Source organism: Camelus bactrianus, chromosome 5 (genome assembly GCF_048773025.1).
Source record: "Camelus bactrianus isolate YW-2024 breed Bactrian camel chromosome 5, ASM4877302v1, whole genome shotgun sequence".
NCBI lineage: Eukaryota > Metazoa > Chordata > Mammalia > Artiodactyla > Camelidae > Camelus > Camelus bactrianus.
The window spans coordinates 68,270,274-68,293,752 of NC_133543.1; the positions used below are offsets into that span (position 1 = coordinate 68,270,274).

At 40.9% G+C, this 23,479-nt stretch overlaps 1 long non-coding RNA gene across 1 annotated transcript in view; it reads left to right on the forward strand.

The window, feature by feature from the left end:
* The window catches only part of LOC141577731 (uncharacterized), a 222,323-nt gene that overhangs the window by 32,140 nt on the left and 166,704 nt on the right, over window positions 1–23,479 (forward strand). The window contains exon 3 of the long non-coding RNA XR_012507093.1: window positions 5,656–5,763. This is a non-coding gene — a long non-coding RNA (uncharacterized LOC141577731). The remainder of the gene's footprint in view (window positions 1–5,655; window positions 5,764–23,479) is intronic.

Consider the following 23,479-nt stretch of genomic DNA (forward strand, 5'->3'; position numbering starts at 1 on the left):
CTTTTGTCAACCCTAGAAGGTTTTGCTGGTGACCCTGTTGTAGCTGGCAGGAGTTTGTTTGTTCTGTCTTGTTTCAAACGTGTGCAGTGTCGAAGCCATAGCATATTCTCCTAAGAACTCGTCATCGGTTGGGAATCTGTTCTACACAGTCTGCTTGCCTTGGCATTCACGTTTGGAACACTGAGCAGGCTTCCACCAGTCCCCGTTGTGACAGTGACAGATGTTACACTCATCCACTTTCACTTCAATGCCAGCCGGAATTATCGTAGTTCCTGCAAAGCAGTTTGGACCTGGAACACATACGATCGTGGATTAGTTGATTAAATCTAAGAGGCTCCCTTTCTTCCCTCCCCCACCCCAATATAAAGTCCAAACCTGAAAGCCATGAATGAGTAGGTCAGACTACTCTTAACAGTGTATCTTTAAGGAATTTTCTAGCTCTCCTTTAAATGCAAACTTTCAATTCCTCCTATCTGTTGCACACAGCTCATATTCCCCATGTGTGTGATGCATTTGAAAGAAAAAAGATCTAATGCTCAAAAAGTCTTATTGTCTGTTACCAAGTACATGCCGTTTTCTGAGGTGAGGTTCTGTGGATTTAACTCTTATTTGCTTTATGCTCTGGGATGGAAAGGCTACTAGGGTGTCTCCTGAACCTTGAGTCTGGGTCCAAAATGGTCTGCAGCAGTTGCCAGTCCCCCGTGGCCCGTCCTCTCCCTTCCCACGGTGGGTGTGAGCCAATGAACTCGCTCACTCCCTGGTTTCAGTACCTCCTTGAGCCCAGTTCCTGGAACCTTCAGCCTGTTTCTTGATAACAATGAATAATTCATGACCAAATGATTTATTCATGTCCCAAACAAGGTTTGTTAGAGGTTCGTTTATTTGATTTTTATAAATGGAGTTCCTCTAATCTGCTGGCTATTTTTTTTAAAGAATGACCCAAGGGTTGGCTTTTGAAAGTCAGCAGGAATTTTGTTTTACTTTTTCAGATGCAAAAAAGCTTTACTGAAAATGTTACTTGCTCTTTATAGACGGATGTTTTATACATTCACTTATCTCAGTTTTCTTTCTTCTTGTTTTTCTCCCCTTTCTCTTCATTTCCTTCTATTTATTTTCTCACTTTTGTTGTTGTTGTTTATATTTCCTTTTAACCTTCCCAGTGTAGAAATGCCAGTGTTTGGTATTGGTGATCTTATTTCTCAAATTCGAGTGGGATAAAAATTGCTTCCCAAGTTGCAGTGGATTATGGTGGGTGGTGGAAACTGCTGTTTCTTTGAAACGATTTTGTGTAAGTACGTATTTGAATAAAGAGAGGGAGCCCTGAGTTGTGTCTGCTTGTGATTTATTCATCCAGCATTGCTAGCCACTTGCCACGGCCACTACAAAGTAACATGGCAACATACATCAGTATCAGCGCCCTACTTTCACTTTCTTACCACTTGGTAAGAATTTACAAGACTGTCTTTACCATCAAATAAGTGAAATCAGGGGCGATTTGTAGTTCCCTTCATAATTGGGATCTTGCCTTTGTAATAATGGTACTTATCCCATTACAACATCTATTTCTTAACACAGAACTGTTTAATACGCTATGGCTTTACTGGGCACGGTTTTAGAGCTCCCAGAGCTGAACTGTGCCTGCACTTAGCACTGGCCTTTGTGTGCCTGTGTGTTTCCTGCTCTCTGATGGACACGCACCTCGGCGTGTGCCTGGGCGTGAAGAGCAGCGAGAGTAGGAGGGATGTAATGAGTCAACGCTGATAATTAAACAGCTTAGCGAATTGTCTGTTTTCACCCAGGAGGGCGCTTCTTGTTAAGATGCTGTGGTTATAAGTTCTTGGCCGTCTAAACTGCTGATTCTTTAAAGATCACATTATTAATTCCATTAGTCTTAGAGTTTAAGTCATTGTTTGATAGATTGGACTGTCTTTGGGACTACACCTCCCGGGAAAATTCCACACCAAGTCATGCATTTGTTCTGTTATCAGAACTGAGAGCGTCTTGAGAGAACTTGGCAAGGAGACTTTTTCGGAGTATAGCTGGTCCTCCCAGGACTGCCGCTGACAGACCTCTCTCAGCCCTGCCAGTTCTCGGCCAGACAGGGGTTGACCAGAGCCACAGTGGCTTCAGAATGTGGACTAGAGGAGCACTAGCTCCCTGTTTGCCCAGGGGAGCCAGCAGTTCTCTCGCTCCACCTCCCCACATCTAACCAACTCTTTTCACACAAATTGTATACTTTTAACTTTTCCAGATGGGAAAATCTTTTTTTTTTTTTTTTCCTAAACAGTGGTTTCAAAACAAAGAAGTCTCTGAAACAGGCAGAATATTATTCAGGGAGTTTTCCTAGTTTCTTGAGAGGATTTGGAAATATGTGTCAGTAGAATCTTAACTCTGTGTGTATGTGTGTGTGTGTGAGTAGAGGCACTCGACTGACTCACAGAGGGCAAGTTCATCTCAGAGGCACAATGAGAGGAAAAGGCAGTAAGGGATCTCGGTAGAAAGAAATCTGACAAGTCACCATGCTTATCTTGAAGAGACTTTTGACTATGGCTCCAGGTTTCACGTCTGCCCCCTTCTGCATATGTTGGTACCATACAGTGATCAGCATGTATTTGATCCGCCTCTATACATCATTTCTTAAGAGTCATTTAGAATTCCTGCCCTCTCAGCTCAGGAAATATTAATTTATATTGATTGACAGAGTGCAAGAAGGATCCTTTGTGCTTTGCCAGGATTTCCCAGTCAAAGGCACTGCCTGTGAGTAACAGAATAACATAGTAACCTCTGGACAGTCTGCTTGGCAGCCAGAAGTACTTCAGAGAGTCAGAAACTCCTGTTTGATCTTATTAAGAGCGATTTTATTAGCACTCATCTGAGAACTTCAGGTGTAACTAAAGCAAGCCTCAAGTTTGCTGTTAATAGCCTTATCTGCTTAAAAGTAATTTAGATATTTGTCAAGCAAAATGGTTGGCACTATTTAGAGATTCTTCGGGTCTTGGCCCTTTCTCCTTGATAGTGGTGACAGCAAATGCTGATTTGCTCTGAGCATGTGAGTGTCCTACTTGAATTCCCTTCTACCTACTCTCTCCCTTTTATATCTGAGGGTTGCTTTCCTTTTGTCTTGGTTTATGTGAAAGAATAAGTTGCTTAGAAGAGTGAACTCAGTGGCAAAAGCAACAGATTTTAATGCAGAAGACTTGGAGAGGCTCCAGAGGGAAGCAGTGAATGATTAAACTGAAGGCTGGCAAATAGGACCTCCGAGGAAAGGTTAAAGGGATTGGAATTATTTAATCTAGAAAAAGACGACAGAGGTATAACTCAATAACGCTCAGGGAGTAAAGGCTTATTATGGGAAGAATGGTGACCAACTGTTCTTTTTCTCTTCTGACACCCAGAATAAGACGAAATGAAGATGCATTGATTCTCAAGGAATTGGAAACACACACACACACACACACACACACACACACACACACACACACACACACAAATTGCTCAGACAACTGAGAATTGAGTGTGGCAGTTGCCCGTAGTGTGGTGAGATCTTCTCAGAGATCTTTAAGAATGTAGGCGGTCTCATCTGTCAGGTATGATTGAAATTGTCAGCACCTTGAAAACAGAAATTGAATATGCTATTCTTTATGGTCGAGGCCTAATTCTGTACCTAGCAAATATTAAAAAATCTGTATATGTTTGCCTAACTGAGTGAAATAGTATAAACTAGCTAGTTATATATTGGAAGCAAAATTATTTTCTGAAATTATAGATCAGGCCTTACATATATATCAGGCCCAGCCCTAGTAATATAGATACAGAAGTATTTGTTAATTAAAAGAAACACGTAGTGATAATTTCTTAAGGACTTCATGCCAGGAATTTGTCTTAGTTAATCTTTCCAGGAGAAAAGGTAGGTAGGGTTGTGTGTCTGTGTGCATGCAAACGTCTGTGTATGTGCATGCATATTTATGATCATGAGGTAAAGACTGAGTCCATAAACAGCACCAATGTCACTATATGATTGTCCCACAGTGCACCTATCATTGGACTATACGTGATATGTGTTGATGGATGTAGGACCTTTGAGATTGCAGGCAAAGAGTAGAATTCTCACAGGCCCTGACACTGTGTGATAGTAAAAGCACATTCCTTTCTCCTTTGCTCTGAGGCTTAAAAAATATCTGCTAAATTGTTGAGGTGATAGTAAATTAGCATCAGCAATGAACACATTGGCTTGAATTAACTGATCAGATCATCCCTTATAGAATGTAAGGTCCTAAGGGAAAAGGCACCAGGAAATGTGCAATTTGATCTGAGGGAAGAAGGAAAAGGGCTGGGGAGGGGGAGCAGGTAATTTCTAGGAGGATAGCTTAGTCAGGGTCCCTTAGTGGACCAGGATCACATTCAATCTGATGGAGATTGGGGAATTGGAGGATCCTGTCAGCCAAGCAACAAGCCAGTCTTCGATAATTTAAATGTAAAAAGCACTAATTAAAGAAAGTTGTATCTAGAGAATATCCAGAATAGCCAAAAGAATCAAGCTTGGAGGTAATAGAATTAGGAGCAAGGGCCAAAATCACGCCATGGATCTAACCAAGTGATGACACATCTTGGGTGCAGTTATAGCAGCTTACTCCATCAGTACCAGCCCAGGACCTTGGATACTGCTGTGGGGACCATCGGTAGAGCTGGCTCTCTGCCTAGTCTTGGCAGGATGGAGATTGTGTAGTCCTTCTTGAAATCACTAGCTTTCGGTTGAAAGTGTGCAGTAGGTGAGCCTGAGGACAGAGCCTAGTCAAGTTCCAGCACCCTAGCTGCAAGGGAGGCTGGACCATGGGTACCTGGCATTTAGCTTCTCTAGGGAGAAATGAGGATTCTTCATACATAGAGGATTCCCCAGTCATAGGAAGGAGACGGTTGTTCATTTCTGAGGCTAGGGTGGATGGGAAAGGAGTCAGTGAGGACAAACTTCGTCTGCTTCAGAAATCTTCTAGGGCTGACTACGAGTATGCTTGTCTGGCGATCAGGTGACAAAATAAACATTCATTCAGAACAAGACCACGCTAAGCCTGATGACACAGCTATTAATAAGACAGAGTTTCTGCCTTTGGGGAGTTGACATTCTAGTGGAGTGAATCAGACAAAAAAGCAGAAAAATAAGGTGTTTCAAGTCATTCCATGCTATAAAGTAAAGAAACAAGACAGCATAGCTGAGGGCCTAGACCTAGGGAGGGAGCATCCTTTAGAACACAATTTTTTCAGAACATGTTCATATATGTTTTCTCATTTCATATTCACCGTGACACTGGAAGGTATTATCATGAATCCCACTGTACAAGTGAGGAAAGTGAAGCCCAGGGAGACGAAAGGACCTGAGGAAAGGCAGGGAACTGAACAATGGGTGAGCTTCAATTTCAGCCCTCCTACTCTGACCCCTTTCCTTGGGTAGAATCTCTTTTAGTGTGTGTGCTGTTACTTACTCTGAACATCAGTCAAAATCGCACATTCCCCCGTTCCTGACTCCCCAGCTTTCTCTTGTAGGAAGCCCAGGGGAGGAGCAGATCCGGTTGACAACACTTAACTCAGCCAGCACTTTTGGAGTTCTTTTTAAGACCTGATCTCTTCCTCACATGATGTACCATTTTCTGTGTTTTTCAGGTGAGACAGCGAGACACAGAAGTCTTCCTCAGGCACACAGCTGGTGAGTGAGTGACTGGGACACAAAACAAGTCTTCCATGCTTCCCTCCCCGGGAGTCAGTCTGCCTGTAAGTAGGACTACTTTTCATTTCCTCCGGGTTTTAATTGCACCTGGGATGCTGTGGATTAGAGGGAAAGGCGAGGATGTTTAAATTCCTGTTTTTGCGTGTGTGCATATGTGTAGGTAAAGAGGTGATTGGGAAGGGGAAGGTCTGGCTACAAAGTCTGTGTGGGGCCGAGAATGGAGCCCCTCCAGCAGCGTTACTCAGCCTCTTCTCCCTAAGCGCACAGCAGGAACTGCTCCCAAGAAGCAGATATGGCTGAGAAAGAGTGTGGTTCTAGCCATCAGCTGGGAAGGCCGCCAGGCGGACACTGAGATGTCTCACTAGGAGATGCCCTGCTCTTGTTGTTTGTTGACCCAGATCCTTTTCATAGCCAAGCCTCCTCCTTCCCAGAGATTAGGAAACCCAGGCTGGTCATGACCATTTTATAGAGGCTTCTGGATTATAAATTGGTATGGCGTCCCTGAAAATCCTCCTTCCGACCACAACTTCATATTGCTTAATAGTCCTTTTTTGAGTATTGTCATTTCTGGCCTTGATTTGAAAATTTATTATTTATGCTTGGTGTCGTTTAGAAATTGGCTGTAAACAGTCTTCCTGCTGCATAAATGAGGCAGATTCCTATTGTGGCAGGTCATAAACATCCTATATGTATTTGGCAGGGCATCTAAATCATGGTTTCAGCAAATAGTAGGCTTGTGGGCATCAGTCTGGGGTTGAATTGGATTAGATTATGTTCATCCTTTTAACTGATTTTAATTCTCGGCTTCATGAATTCTCATAGTTGTTACTAAGCTCCGGAAAAGCAAATAGGCTTTCTGATCAGGTAAACCCATTTGCGACTATTAAAATCTTGGCGAAAATGTTTCTAAAGACCAGTAATTAGAGCTGATTGCAGTTAAAATTGGACGAAATGGCTGAAGCCTCCCCAGTAACACATTCCACCAATGGCCTTTTTTAAGGGAGAGCAGTGACGAGATTCCAGTTGCGGGAGGGAGTTTCCAGACTGGAGACTGGGGTGCCGCTCTCAACCCACATTTAGTTCCTGATTCCTACCTTACTTTCCAACCATTTTATTAAGCCTAAGAACGCAAAGCTTCCTCAGATTAAGGTGGAAAGAAGCAGGAAGGATTGTTTTCTCAGAGGCTGGCCTACAGGTGCCTGTGAATCATTTTATTTGAAAATTCAGTATTGCTGAGCTCCCACACAAATTTCAGTGTGAGGGCTCCAGAGAGTTTCTGGGCCCTTAAGTATGTAAGATTTACAGCGTGGTGCTCCAATTAAGCAAAATGCAAAGATTGGAGCCGAGAGGAGGAAGGATGCGGTCAGGGTGGACGATAGAGGTAGAGGCTGGCTGCTCTTTTTCTAACTTCAGGCCAATCAGCAGGTGGTGAGAATCTGGCATAGTTCATGGTCTGTGTTAGCTGGCCCTCTATGTCCAGTCTCACCTTCACAGGGATGTGTGTGGTCAGAAAATGGCTTGGTTTGCTGTCATCTAAAACACTATTTGCTTAGTTTTCGCTTCAAACGATGAAATCGTCTTAGTCAAATCTTCCACGCCGAAACAAGTCGACCTCCCCTTGTTAGAGCTTACGGTGGTTTTTCAAATCACTTTCAGATTTCTTCTGAGCAATCCTAATGGTAGGAAGAGCTGGTATTCCTCTACCCATTTTACAGCTGAGGGCACTGAGGTTCAGAGAGAGGAGATGAGGTGATTTGCTACATATTTACTTCCCAGGTGAAGTGCTTTTTTTCTAGGTGAGGAGATAGGACTTTGGAGTCACACTGTCTGTGTTTCAATCCTTCTGCCATTTACTAGACGTATGATCTCAGTGTCCTCAGCCATAAAGTGGGAATAATATTAAAACAATAAGAGTATCCACCTTTCGGCAGTTTTGAAGAAGCAAGTGAATTAACATATGCAAAGTCCTTCAAACAGTGCCTATCATGAACTAACAATAAATGTTGTGATTTATCATCCTGATTATCATTATTAACTTGAGTTACAATCTATGCTAATTTGGATGGGTAATGGATTCCAGGCCCTTTGATTCCCAGTCTAATTTTTCTTTTTTTAATTTTAAAATATCAGTGAAGAAATTAATCTTGTTAATGTCAAAGAATATTTTTTGCAAAGTGAGTGGATGTGCAGTAATAAGAATCATTATTACGTGGGTTTCCACCCAGGCTTGTTTACTATTTATCAGGAACCAGACAGATGAAGGAAACACCTGAACAGGAAGAACATGATTTGTGAGGGTTAAAGGGAGATGCATTAGTTTGAACCAGTTATTGGCTGTGTAAGAATTCATTAGGAAATTGATTGAAAATGGTTTGCTTGGACTGCTATTGATAACTGGTTTCATTTGTTGGAAAGAAAGAGCCCAGATATGGTGAATGTCTGAAGTCAAGTCTAAAAGAGATTGCAACCTAATTAAAAAAGAGAGTAGGCAATGATAGGTATCTACTGACTGATCAGTTGATCTCTCTGTCTGTCTGTCTATCTAAAGTTTTGTTTTTATTACAGCATTTTTCTTAGTACTTAAAGAAAAACAGGATAAGGTGTAAATGCCAACCAATAACAGAAGTGTTGAATGAGTTATGGTGCCCCACTCCATAGACTCTTTCATAGCCATTGAAAAGAATGAATTATAGCCTTTAGCTGACTTGCAGAGGTTTTTATGAGTTATTATTGAGTAAGAAAGGAATTATGCAGAGAAGTGGGTATTAAATGCTATTTTAATAAAACAAATATAGACAAACTTCTGTGTATGTGTTTGTAAAGGATTATACAAGGATGGGGGAAAAATAAAGATGCACAAATACTAGGTGGTTTACGTGGATTATCTTGCCGATGCGGGAGGGGATGGGGATAGGACAAAGCTGTAGGAGAAATACAAGTGCATCATGATATATTTATATTTGGTTCTATGTATAAAAATAGGGAATTCTTATACTGGCATGCATTTTAGAACCAACAAGTATATTTAATGATGTAATTGTTCTTTTTTTTCCCTAAAAGCCTGTTACGAAATTGATAGTGCATCTGACAATCAGACACATCTTAAAACTGAGAAAACATAGTGAAAAGTCATAGAAGTGGACAGACCACGCAGAGCCCCTCAATTCCCCAGTTCCCTTGAATCTGTCCATTATAGCAGCCACTAGTCATATGTGCCTATGGAGCACTTGAGAGGAGACTAGTCCAAAATCAGATGTTCTCTAAGTGTCAGAAACAGACATTGGACTTCAAAGATTTAGTCTGTCTTTGAGCATAGGAGAAAAAGAGTAAAATCACTCAATATTTTCATATCAAGTATGTGTTGGGTGAAAATATTTTGGATATATTGGGTTAAATGTATTATTAAAATGAATTTCATCTTTTTACTTTTCTAATGTGATGAATTTTGAAATATAATTTTAGAAAATGTGGTTAAATTTGAAACTAAATTTAGAGACTATGAAATTCAGGGTGTGGCTCATGTGATATTCCTTCAGGCTAGTACTGTCCGATAGAAATTACAAAGAGATGAAGAGGTGTTAGGAGTGGCCAGGCTTTTGAGCCTGGGTCCTTGATCAACCACATTATTATCACTGGGAACGTCCTTGAAATGCAAATTCTCCAGCCCCACTAGACACCTACTGATCAGAAACTCTGGGTAGGCGGCCCAAGGATGTGTGTTCCTGTGCTTTAATAAACATTCTAGATGATTCTGACGCATGCTAAAGTGTAAGAAACACTGCTTTAGGGTAAGGCAGAGCTTGGATAAAAACCGTGCCATTGGGAACCAGGAAGAGAGTGTCATTAGTCTGAGTTTTGGAAGATGTCTCAAAGTAGACAGAGTTTATCCGAACAGCCATGCATTCAGCGTGCTACACAGGCTTTTAGCAATGGGTCATTCCTGAGGAGAAATTCTGAGCAAGAAAACGGTGGTTAAATGGTTCAATTACTTTCAGGTTTCAGCATCAGCCTCTGAGCTGTCATTATTGTGTTTCTTTGATAAGTGTGATTTTTACCCATATGATAGCTTTGAGAATCAAAGAGTCATGTGTGAAACTTAACAATTGAAACGATTTTGGACACTTTAATGACCTCCCTTTCCAAAAACAAGTTGGTTATCACTGGAAAGAAAATAATATATATTTATCTTTGGGATAGAAACAGGTTAGAAAAGATTGTATTACTCAGCTGTATCTAATGTTCATATAAAAAACAGAATTTCTTGAACCAACAAACTTTCTACCTCTGACAGCAAATTTAGTATCATCTTTAAAACTGCCTATTTCATTGATGAAAAATTGCAAACCTATTTTCATTTCCTTAAAACGCTTGAGTGAACACACTAGAATGGCAGTTACATTCTTGGAGAGAGGGGCATGGGACATATGTTTGTCAACAAAGTTGGCATCACCACACAGCATGATCCACACAACACGTTTCATAATGGAGATGAAGCATTGAACTATCCGTTTTCATTTTCTGTGTTCAAAGGCACAAAATGTCTTGCAACTGGGGAAAAAAAAGGTGATAGGCAGATTATTTCATTAGTGGATCATATGACCAAAGATGCCCTACTGACATTTCTGTGATTTTCATGGTAATGTATTATTAGACATGACATGGATAAATTAAGTAACAAAGTGACATTTTCTTTAATGCTCATCTAACAATGCCTGTAGATAGCTAATAACTGTGACACAGAAATTATGACAAAATTAGTAAAAATAAATAGTCCACAAACTGTATAGTGAGCCTAGTCTAGAAATATAATGCTGACTATGTAGGCATATTTCCTTCTGGTATGGGTATAGCAGAAGTAGATATTGAATATAAATAACAACGGGACAAAATCTGTAATAAATAAATAGCCCACATACTAAGGGGATTTAATTTAGTCTAGAAGTCAGAGAAGGGTGCTTGAGGAGGTGATAGGTGAGGGGTCAAAGGAGCTGCATATGACCATCTCCTAAGTGCAATAAAAGCTTGGCTCCCAAGGAAGCATTTGAGATACTGCAGAGTAGAGAGCTGGTGGAAGGGGGGACCAAAGATAAAAGTAATGAAATAAGTAGGAGCCAGTTCTTAGTGTTTTTAAAAACTCCAGTTTGGGTTTTGGATTGCATCTAAAGAGCATTTGAAACTATGATATCACCAGGTTTACTTCTTAACTAGATTACGCTGGCTTCAATGTAAATAATGAGTTGAAACAGAGTGAAAACCTTGTTGCAGAATTTAGACCAATTTCATCAATTCTTACATTAGTCCAGGCCATGGAAAGTGTGGGCTAGACTTGGATGGTGCCATGGGAATGGAGAGAAATGAGTGGACGTGAGCAATATTTAGATCAACCAACATGATGTGGTGGTAGAACAAATGTATGGAATAAAGTAGAAGATGCTTCTCAAGTTCCTGATTTAAGTAAGGATACAAGACACGGATGAGGGAGCAGGATTTGGGGGAAAGAGAATGAGGTTATGTTAGAAACTTTGAATTTACGCACACATGCGTCATCTAAGTGGAGAAGAGTAGCAGAATGGAATTGACTGAGCTGGGCAGAGAGAGGTGGGTGTCCCTGGCAAATGAATGGTATTTGGAGCCAGGGGAGGTGACAAGGCATCCCTAGAAGCTTTTGGTGCAGTGCAAGAAGATAGAGGGCCTAGGATGGCAGACGGGAGAGCCAACAATGGTGACTAAAAGGAAGTCTCCAAAGCGGGAGGAGAAAAAAATGAGCAGTGCATGGCGTCCGAAAAATCAAAGAAAAGGAAGCATTTCTGGTGGGAGCAGTGGGACAGCAGTGTTAAATGCAGCTGAGGTGGCAAATGGGATATGGGCTGAGACAGGTCTATTGATGACTCACAAGAACACTTTCTGCAGAGTAGTGAAGGCAAAAGTCAGAAGGCTGTGAAGGGTGGGTGGTAAGGGAATATTGACATAAAGAAAGCCCATCCAGTAGCTATATGAGGCCAGGGTTGAGGGAGGATATTAAGATAAGAGAAAGAAGTATGTTTAAATGCTGGTGGGAGAGAATGCGGTGGGGAGGAAGAGGGAAGTTGAACATAAAAAGGGAGGTTGGGGAGATACTTGGTAGAACAGAGTCTCTTAGAAAGCAAAAGGGCATGGGATTCTGTGTCCTTAGATGGAAAATGGGGAACCTCTTCCACAGGCAGTAGGAGGCTGAAGGAGTTTCTGTCTGATCATTTCTGTTTTCTCTGGAAAGTAGGAGGGGTACAAAGATAAGGGAAAAAGAGGGTGGAGGCAGTCATTGGAGACAGTGAAGAAGACAGCAGCTTGGGGAAACATAGTGAAAGCATTGAACAGGTTGAGGGTCCAGGTGAGGATGCTGACTACAGTTTTCTGTGGTACCCGTCTGATGGCTCGTGTGATCTTCTCGTTGGAGCTCGGTGATATTGTGGACGTGTGCCCCAGGCAGGTGGCCATCATTGAATAGCCATGTGACCTTGGACGAATCCCTTACTCTCTCTGTCTCCATTTCCTCATCTGGGAACTGGGAACAGGAAGAGTGCACACCTGATAGGATAGTTGGGATTATTAAGTGACTTAATACACATGAGGTACTGAGGATACTTAGTAGGTGGTGTACACTCTGCATTCAGTGTTAGCTGTTCCTCAGCTTTGGGGTTTTGTCAGGCATGAGATGATGGGAGTAAAGGAATGGGAAATATTAACAAGGGAGTGGTTGAAATTGTAGACTGAGGAGTCAAACTGGAAAACAAGGGAAGTAGAGCCACTTTGGAAATCACCAGATTATTTTGTATTGACTGGAAGTCCTCCGAATAGGGATTCTTGGTCCAAGATCAGAGTGTGCCAGTTTTGCTGACAGAATTAGAGTGTTAATTGAAAATAAATAAAATTATCTGAGCTCTGTTATTCCAGCTTCTCTCCTATACTTTGGCTGTGGTACCCAAATCCATAAGGAATTTACATCAAAATCATGTTGTTGTTTTGAGAACTTTAGCTTGAAGCAGATCCTGTGTGTGACACTCCATGTTCTGAATTCCTGTGAAATGGGACAGTTCTTTAAAAAAGAAGAAAAAAATATAAGAAGCAAAATTAAGGGAATTCCCTCGAGTTAATTTTGTGTAAAGGCTGTAAATTTGCCAAATGCTCCTATTCTTCTCCTTGAGGTCCGTGATGCAATTTAAGCCAGAAAAACAATCAGTTTAGCCCAAGCTTGAAGTGCTGCAGAATAACCAGCCTCCAAAAGTGAGCTTTAAAGGGAACTCTCTGCATCGCTGAGGGGCTGAGACACTCAGAGGTGTTATTTTGTCTCCGGTATGTTTTGTATGATCATTTAGATCTTGCACTGGGACCCTGGCCTTTTATCATAAATGTAAATGGACTTTAGACACTAATATTTATTTCCAGGTAGGAAAATGATTGAGGCTTCATATGGTAAAAATATTACTGACAAACTTACTGAGCTCTCTGAAAATAGGAAAATAGTTTCATGCACTGATAAGCAAATAAATAAACTACAATTATAGGCTAGGGCCTGCCCCCACCACCCCCGGGGGGTCTAGAAATCTTGATTTTATTCCTGCCAGGGCAAATGATTTTCTCTTAATTTAGAGGTGGGGAGGGTGGAGAGAAGAGAGATCAGGGTGGTCCATTTTAGGTGCAAATCCCATCATTGTCTCCAAAGGGCCCTGAATCTGCTGCCTTCCTAGGAAATGCCAATGGAAGGATGTCAATTATTAAGGATACTTCATTCATTTATTCAAAAGCACTTATTGAAACCTTCCTATGTGCCAGAGGCTGTGCAAATCCCTGCAGATACAGTCATAACAAGACATATCCCCAGGTCCCAAGAGGCTTATCGTCCAGCAGAAGTGAGGCAAGTACAAAGTTAGAGAGGGGATTTTATAGGAGAATGTACAAGGGAACCTCATTAAAACTGAGGAAGAAGAAGTCTTCATGGAAGATGTGAAGACTGAGTGGATCATGTGGGGTGAACAGGAATAGTTCTGATAAAGGATCAAGATGGTAGTAGGAAGTGGAGAAGTTAGTAGTTTAAGCCAAGAAGGGGTTATGGCTCATTGGGAAAATGGAAGGGATTCTATACCACTAGAGTTTAGGGTCCCAGGAGAAGACTAGGGAGCTGAAGCTGGAAGAGAAGGAAGGGCATTGGCCAGGTTCTGGAAGCCCTTGTAAGCCGTACTGAGTAGAATGGACTTGACTGTTTAGCACTGCAGGGATGCTGGAGGACTTTTAAATGGTAGAGTTGGTATAACCATATTTTGATTTAGCCAGATTGCTCCTGCTGCTGTGTAGGGTGTGGGGTTGGAAGGTACCCAGCCTGGTGGAGGCAAAAGCAGTAACCATTCCAGAAAAGGAATGGGGAAAGTCCGTATTGAACCAGTGGTAGTGGGGATGGAGAAGAGGGGATAAACTGGAGTGATATTAAAGGGAGTAGAGGTGATAGAATATGCCTGTAAGTAATGCGGAAGAGAAAGGGAGATAAAATGATACCTGTGTTTCCTGCTTAAGTACTGGCTAGCAGCTGGTATCTTCCATGGAAAGAAGAAACATAGGAAAGGCAAGTTTAGATGGAAGGTCTAGAGTTCACATCTAGACATACTGGTTTTGTTTTTTGGTTTTGTTTTGTTTTTTTTTTTAGACATACTGAGTTTTAAATGTCCTTGGCTTATAACAAGTGGCATGTTTAGGGTAAGACAAGATCTCAAGGGGAGATAGTTGAACTGGAAGCATCAGTTAATTTAGAACTCTTCAGGATATAGATGGTGATTGAATACATGAAAGTGGCTTCTTAGGAAGAGAGAGAATAAACAATGGGAAGATAATCACTGGTGGAACTCCAAGGAACTACCGTTTACACTGAGAGTAGAGGAATGGTACCCTGGGAATGAGTCCGTGAATGAGTGATGATAGAGATGGCAGTAAGATGATATGACAGAAGTTAGGGGAGAAGAGGGTTTCAATAAGGAGTCAAATGCTGCTGGATGTTGCATAAGATAAGCTTTGAACTTATCCATGGAATTTGGTATCCTTGCATGGCCTTGGCAAAGGCATTTCTGTGTCATTGTGGAGATGAAGCTGGACTTTCAGTGGGTTTAAAAGTGATATGTGGACAGAAATATGTAAACTACACATACAAGAGAACTTATTTTGAAACAAAGATGAAATGTAGGGCTAAATGATGAGAGAGAACTTATTGTACTGGAATTTATTAATTCAGGAACTTCTGTGTTGTTTTTTCTTTTAATTTAAAAAAAAATTTTTTTTAACAATTAAGAGACATGCTTCTCTATATGCTGAGAGGAAAGAGGCCCTAGTGAAGGGAAGATGGCAGGTCTGGAGAAGAGGAAGTTCCAGGGGCTTTGGCAGGGATGAGTTCTGGGAGTTGTTCATCAAAGTGCCATGATCTCAGGGCAGCAGCAAAGCATCCCAGGAGCTTGTGAGGAATGAGGAATTTCCGGCCCCACCCCAGACCCCAGATTTATTCAACCAGAATCTGCACTTTAACAAAAAATAACATTTTCCTGAGATGTGAAGATAAGATAGAAAGTTAGGACAGAAAAGTTTCTTGATGTTGGCAAAGAAAGAAGTTAAAATGACATTGTCTCTTTTGGCCGTGAAGGAATGATGTAATTTCCTGAGAATAAGTGGGGAGTAGCACCGGTAGGGAAAGAGAGCCAGCTCATGGGTTTGAATGGGCAGCACTGAAAACCGGACAGAGAGAGAAAGCCTGGCACTTCCTGTGGTCTGCCTCTGAACGTTTGTGTGATGCCTCCCACAGCCCAGGGTCCTGTAGGAGGGAGCGGCCACTTTGCTTGATGTTGATTTGCAGTTTTAGCAAAAGTTGGAGTCAGCAAGAAAGAAGGTGAATGAGTGAACCACAGGGTCTATGTTAGAAAGAGATGTCAGCAAAAATCAGTGGGAACTGACAGAGTGGAAGGAAATGGTCAATCTCAGTCATCATAGAAATTAGAAATATTACACTGCCAGCAACAAGGCTATCCGTCAAAAAAAAAAAAAAAAAGCTCTTCCTTCTTGCTGTAGAGTCTTTTTGTTTGTATGTTTTACAAATAACACTTTCAAACCATTCACTGTCCTCCCTCCCCTGGTCACCTACCTAGCTTGAGTCTGAGGCTGCTCCAGGCACTGAAAATGCCCACTAAGTTAGCATCCTCCTTATATGATCTTGACTACAGCTTCTCAGTTCCTTACATGGGAATAAGATTCATAAAATCTGATCCAGGACTTTAAAAGATCAGACTGATGTTCTTTTTTTTTTTAAACACTGGTATCATTTTATCTATTTATTTTTTTAATTTTTTTCTTTTTTTTATGGGGGAGTAATTGGGTTTATTTATTTACATTTGGAGGAGGTATTGGGGTTTGAACCCAGGACCTCGTGAATGCTAAGCATGTACTCTACCGCTTGAGCTATATCTTCCCTTCCCAGACTAATGTTCTTTTGAGTCTTAAACGTCCTTTATTTTCCTTATAACCATTTGTCAAATGTATACTTGAAGTATGTAGTGAACATTACACTGATTCTTCCTCCAGATGCTCTTTAACTTTTGAACCATAAAGCACTTTGTTCCTCCCTTATGACACTATCTAACGATACATCTGGCCCCTGAACAACACATGTTTGAACTGCTTGGGTCCACTTATATGTAGATTTTTTCAGTAATAAATACTACAGTATTACACGATCCATGGTTGGTTGAATCCACAGATGTGGAACCACGGATATGGAAGAGCCACCTATTGGATTTTCTACTGCACAGACATGATTATTATCAACTATATAGAACATAGTTCAATAGCTTCATTCCTTCTAAGAGACCGTAAAGTCTTAAATATGAGGAGCTGTCTTGCTAATTTTTGTTGCATTGCTGAACAAAGAGGTTTCATAGCTGAATTACAGGGTTCAGGAATAGGGTCATACATGCTAGAGGGAGGGCTGGTGGAAGATGATGAAAGGCCTTTTGTACCAAAATTAAATGTTTGGATTCTAACTCTAAGATGGGAAGTGATGGAATATTAATGTTCTGAAAGCTCACTCTATCCAGAGCTTGGAGGACCAAACAGAAATGTGCAAGGTGAGAGGCCAGGATGTGAGTTACAAAACCAGTGTGATTGTCCAGGTGAGAGACCAGGGTCTGGAACCAGGCATGCCTTTGAATGTGGACAGGAACATTTTCACTGACTACATTGTAGGATGTAATGACATTGGATGTAGGGGATGAGACAAGGGTAGAAACCTGTAGCTCCCCTCTGGTTTCTGGATTGAGTGAGATGGGTAATGCCATTCACTGAGATGGGCAGAGAGAGAAGCAGTTTCAGGGAAGAGGGGATGGCGAGGATATGTGGAAGGGGGAGTGATTGGTTTTAGAAATTTAAAAATATTTTATTTGTGGTCATAAATGGTGGTTGACTACATTAGAAGAAAAATGAATATGAGACTATTGTGAACTTTAAAGAAGAGCCAAGGTTGAAATGGAAACATGTTATTAAAAATGTTTACATTTATTTTCCCCAAGTGGAATTTATAAACCACTCCTACTGCCAAGTCTGTGGCGGGGGAGCAGAACATCTGGTTGAGATTCCACTGACCTTTAGATGCACCCATGTTTCCCTCTGGTGCTCATTTTCATTCCAAATGGCACAGCACGGCCCTAGGGATTGTACTTCTCAGAGCATTTGAGCAGTAAAGAGAAATTTGTGCAGCAGTTGCATTTTTACATGCAGATTTCCGAGCCAACTTAGTTCTAAACCCTGAGTTAGGCGCTTTAAAAATATTTGCATATTGGAGTTTGTCTCTTCTTGGCATCAGACAAGTTGCAAGTGATTGTGAAAGATGTTCGAAAGTCAAGTCTCTGATCCAGTCAGTGTTTTCCTCTGAGACTTAGCAGAGGCATCTGGGTAAGGCTGTAAAAGGGGCATCAAGAATGTTATGTTTAAGAATCAAGAAGGAAGATCCAAGAAATGTACCTATACTTCAACATAGTTCCCAGTTCTTTTGTGTGTGTGTGTGGGGTGGGTAATTAGGTTTCTTTTCTTTTTTTCTTTTTAATAGAATTTATTCTTTTAGAGTAGTTTCAGGTTCACAACAGAATTGAGCAGAAAATACCAAGAGTTCACACATAGCTCTCCCCACCCACACATATATACTCCCCTACCCTCAACACCCCTCATCAGTGTGGCATATCTGGTACAATCGATGAACCAACACGGGCACATTGTTATCCACCGAAGTCCATAGTTTACATTAGGGTTCACTCTTGATGTTGTACATTCTATGGGTTTTGACAAATGCATAATGACATGTAGCCACCACTATAGTATCATACAGAATAATTTCATTGCCCTGAAAATCCCATGTGCTCCATCTATTAATTACTCCCTCCCTCTCCCACGCCCCTGGAAACCACGATCTTTTTATTGTTTCTGTAGCTGTGCCTTTTCCAGAAAAAAAATAAAAAAGGTCTATCAAGCCATGAAAGACACAGAAGAAACTTAAAAGGCATATTACTAAGTGAAAGAAGCCACAGACTGTAGCCACAAAAAAGAGGCTACAAACCGTACGATTCCAACCAAATGACATTCTGGAAAAGGTTTATTTTTATTTATTTATTTATTTATTTATTTATTTTTTACCAGAGGTACTGGGGATTGAACCCAGGACCTTGTGCATGCTGAGCATGCACTCTACCACTGAGCTACACCTTTCCCCTCCAATTCTTTATAGCATACATATATAGCTAGGCCAATTTATTAATACCACTTGTTTGCAGAAGCAGAATTATGTCCTAATTGCTTCTTTTCATCTGTGATTCTCTGACGCTTTAGAGGAGGAAATAAGGTCCTGAATACGTGGGGCTGCTATTTTTGTGTCCTTTTTGCTCTACCCACTGTGGGAGGCTGCATGATGGCCTCCTTGATATGTTCACATCCTGATCCCTGGAGCCTGTGACTGTGTGACCTTGCATGGTCAAAGAGAGTTTACAAATGTGATTCAGTCGAGGATTTTGAGATGGGGAGATGAGTGTGAATTATCCACGTGGGCCGAGTGTGATCGCAAGGATTCTTGTAGAGGCAAGCAAGAGGGTAGGAGTCAGTAGAAGTACATACAGTGAAGGAAGCAGAAGATTGAAGTGATGGGAGAAGGTGACCACAAGCCAGGTCAGGCTGGTGGCTTCCAGCAGCTGGGAAATGCAAGCAAACAGGTCTGCCCCTGACACCTCCAGGAAGAAGGCAGCAGCCCAGCCCACACCTTGAGTTTAGACTTCAGACTCTAGACCAGTATTTGAGTTGTTTTAAGCCAGTAAACTTATGATAACTTGTTACAGAAGCAACAGGAAACTAAAACACTGCCCCTCGAGTCACCTTGTAAACGATGTAAGAGCAGGAAGGGTAAAATTGGGCATAGAGTTTCCCAGTGGATTTGAAAAGAATTTCAAGCTGTATACTAATTACTAATGCTGTTATTAGCGCTTTAAAAAAGAATCTCTGGAGGGATAAAGGTCTGGTCTGTCCTAAACGCAGAAGGTCAGAAAGTTGCCCACCTTAAGCAGGTTATTGTGGTGGTCACTTGACACGTTGTCCCTGTGAACAACTTGGTTGGATTTGACTGAAGCTTTTTTGGTCTGCCCTTAACTGCCTATGCCTACTAAAAAAAAAATCAAGGCTTCTTCAGTGCTCTCAGAATGGTACTTTGATCCATTGGATTGGGTTGAATTTCCTGCTCAGATTTGAATTTCCAGGCAGCGTTTTAGAGTATTTATATCCTACAGAGAAAAACATGGAAATTTATTTATGAATTTAAGTCCTGACTTGCCCTGTTCACTTTCAGAAATCAAAAGTACATCATCTCTGCCAACATGCAATTTTTTAAACAATTGCCCACACAGATCTTAGAGAATATTGGCATAAGAATTAAAATTTAATTCTTAAGAATTTAAGAATTTAAAAAAAATTGTGTAAATGTTTTAAGCTTGTAAATCGCACGCCTGGAGTTGTCAAGGAGTGATGCAACACCTGGAACACAAGGCGAGACGGTGAGTCACATGGCTGAGCAGAACTAACTAGAGTCCTGAGGAGTAAGAGTGACTGATTGCTGTGCTAGCGTACTCCTGGCGAAGAGCCCCAGAGAGGAAACGTTCATGAGTCATTGGATTTTTGTAGATTTAATGACAACCTTAGAATTACATTGGCATTGCCTCCAAATTGAGATGACATTGAAGAAAGCAGAATTCACATGAGCTGGTGTGACTCAGTGTGAACCCCAAGTCAGTGAAAGAATCTGGAAGAAGAAATAAAAACTCTCATGTGTACAGAAGAGGAAACTCTTCATGCATTAATGGATCCACACAACAAGCTCTGCTCGGTGCCTACTGTATACCATGCACTGTGCTTTTTTCAGTATGAATGAGTTTTTGGCAAGATGATATTCCACTAAAACCCAGACACTTAGGGTATGTGCTTGTACTTATTTGCATCTCGTGGAATCTCTGTACTTTGCAGGTATCTGTGACATTGAACACACCTTGAACATTTAAATGATTGAGTCCTGATACAAGGGGAGGAAGCTAGGTCAGATTTCGCTGAGTTTTGTTCTGCATGGTCTTCAGTGAGTACTGCTCAATGGATATCCTAATCCCCAGTAACTTTCATATTGAGGCTGGCATTATCATTAAACAAATTAATTGGAGCATTTATTTTTAAAGAGAGCCAGGAGCACTGATATTAACAGTCACGGACCACTTGGTGTAAAGTCTTTGAATATCTCCCATGTTTTCAGCCCTGGCAAACTTTACCTTGCCCCAGATTGCATATGTAAAACGTTCTCCAGCCTACTCTGGAGTATCTATATTGTATCTATACCTGTATTGGATATATATACAATATATCCATATTGTATCTATACCTGTCTGTTTTCGTCTCTTCTGGCTTTTAATCATCTTTGCTTCAGTTCTGGGTTGATTCAGAGATTTTAGGAGGGTGTAAACTCAGATGTTTAGGGGTGTAGCCCCAAGTGTTGTATTTGATTTCCTGGAACTTAACCAAGCCCTCAGGTAATTGCTGGAGATGTATAGTGGCATTCAAGGGGGCCTTCAGATCCTAAGTAACAAAATGCTACCAGTTTGAACTCACCATCCTCCCCATAGGGTCTTCCTTGCTCTATGCTCTGTATCTCTATTGCAGACTCTGGCACAGAAGGGTATTTATTTACAAGTTCATTTCCATGCTGGGCCTTGCAGACCACGTGGCACTTGGCACAGTGTGTAGGAGGAGTTCAGTCAATGATTACAGCATTTATCTAACAGCACTCCTGAAAGTAGATTTTGCCATTGGTATTAAAAATACAGTATCATTCTCCTTAGGATTCCCTCTGTGACTCTTGGTTTTGGCAAAGAATGACTTGAACATTCCAGCTCTACCAGTGAAAACCCTTCTCACTCAGCCATTTACATGATTTGTAATATCAATGTTCTCGATGTCTGCTAGAAATGATGTTCATAAAAGCTAGAACTTCAGGGAAGAAAGAATGACATTCATTTCAGACGTGCAAACATTGTCCTGTAAGTCATATGACAAGTTTCTGAACATTGTATGCATTTTTCTGTTGTTAAAAATCTGCTATTTGCAATAATTACTTGGCCTGCCTGTGAACACGACACTTCATTTTTATGAAACTAACCACCACTGGCAGTGAGGACAACTGCCAGATGGAAGTGCAATATTAGTCCTCCTGTGGCCGTTTCTAGAAGAAAACAGAGCTGCATGCTCCCCACTAGAGCATTATTGAGAAAGGAAGGAGAAGGTTCAGGAGAATCTAGGAGACCCTGAGAGATTCAGCAGACGAGATCTAAGGAGCATTTGGCTGAGAGAAAATTAACACCATGAACATATGGTGATCACGCTGAAGTTTTGTCCATCTTAGCAGCTTTGTGCCAAATGCCACAGCAATTCCTTCTCACCGCTCAGTAAATAGGCCAAACCAAACCAGAGGAAATGAAAGATTCAAAATCACAAGGAAGTACAAGTTATTAAGGCTTAGCTCACTAGACTCTTTAAGGGGCAGTTAACTTCCTAGAGCTATGCTAGGGTCATTTCTCTCTTGTTTATATAAATTACCTCCCCCATGCCACCCCCAGTATGCTAATATTTATGCTTTGGCATGAGATCCCAAATCAGATCCAGAAGTTAGTGAACAGGGTAGGGGATGAAGGCGAGAGGAGGGTGGGTGTAGGAATGTCTTACAGGAGAGAATAATTTTCACTGAGCATCCCCTAGTTATTTTTGTTAGATCCATGGTTAAAAAAAAATTGAATCAGTTGATGCTAAATGATTAAATGATTTCATGGACTGTTTTTCCTTTAGGGTGTGGGAGGAAGGAAAACCAGGCATTCCTCATATTGTGTAGCAAAGACCAGTGGGTTATCATGGTTGTTGTTGCAGTCAGATTCTTGGAACATAGTTGTCAAGGATGCTTATGGAATTTCTTGTGTTCCCTGATAGTCCCACCAAGAAGGGTTTTTTAAAACCGTATTTTAAATTTGCCTAAAATGTTTTTAAATGCTTATAAAATTGCCACAGAGATAGATTATTTTCAGAAGAGATCTCAGTGTTTTGAGCTTTCTGCCAGCTCTGAAACATCAGAGATACCACATTTTTTTAGAAAATATTTTGTTCCACATAAGATGCTAACATTTGTTTAGACTTAGTACTGCTGTTACAGATACCTTTTGTGTTTTGAGCAGAACGATGTCTTGTTTAAAACACACCCTTTCCAATTGTCACATGCTATCACAGTACTTAGTTAAATATAATTTGTGTCATTAATTCACAAGGCAACACCATGGATCATTCTGTATTTTCTACAACAGCTTGGATGGCGCTGTGAGTCAGTGTGTTGGCAGAGATATTACCTAAAGATGAGTAATTAATAACAACAGCTTTCAAAGTGAGTGTGTACCCACATACAGCACATGCCAGTGCATCTAAAGTGCCTGGTAGATTTTTCTCCTACTTAACTAATCTTTACAGAATACAGATAATTCAGCTTTCCAGACTGACTTTGACTATTTTACTACATTGCTTTTATCATCTGTTTTATAATTCTTCAAAGTTCTACATGTCTTCTGTACCCTTCATAGCAGTTACCCTGTAATTGCTGGAAGATGCATTTAGTGATGAGTTCCTGGAGAGTAGGCATTTTACATCCTGCTATTGCAAGTCACAAGCATTATTTTGCATTTTAAGTCACACAGAATATGTGAGAAATCAGTATAACTGGGAAGCAGACTAAGATAGTGAAGTTGGGAGCCTGGGTTCGAATTCTCATTTTTGCTGCTTACTATCAGTATGCTCTTAACCAAGTTACTTACTTCTTCAATGCTGTAGTTTTCTCATCTGCAAAATGGAATAATGCTAGTCCTTACCTGTTAGGGTTGCTCTAGGGCATAGAATAATGCCTGGTCCATAGCACACTCTAAGAGATTAATCCATTAACATTTTGTAACTTTCTCAGCAAATTTGCAAAGAACGGATAGTATCTATCTCCCATCATAGACAAGAAAATTGGAACTCAGGTTAAAAGACTTTCTCATGGTCAGTGTCAGATTCCTGCACTATTCACCATTATTCAGTCACCTGTTAAAAAGTCTTGCTTTTACCTAACCATGAGGGTAGAGTGCTGTATCAAGGGGAATCAAGTGCTCCATTCTT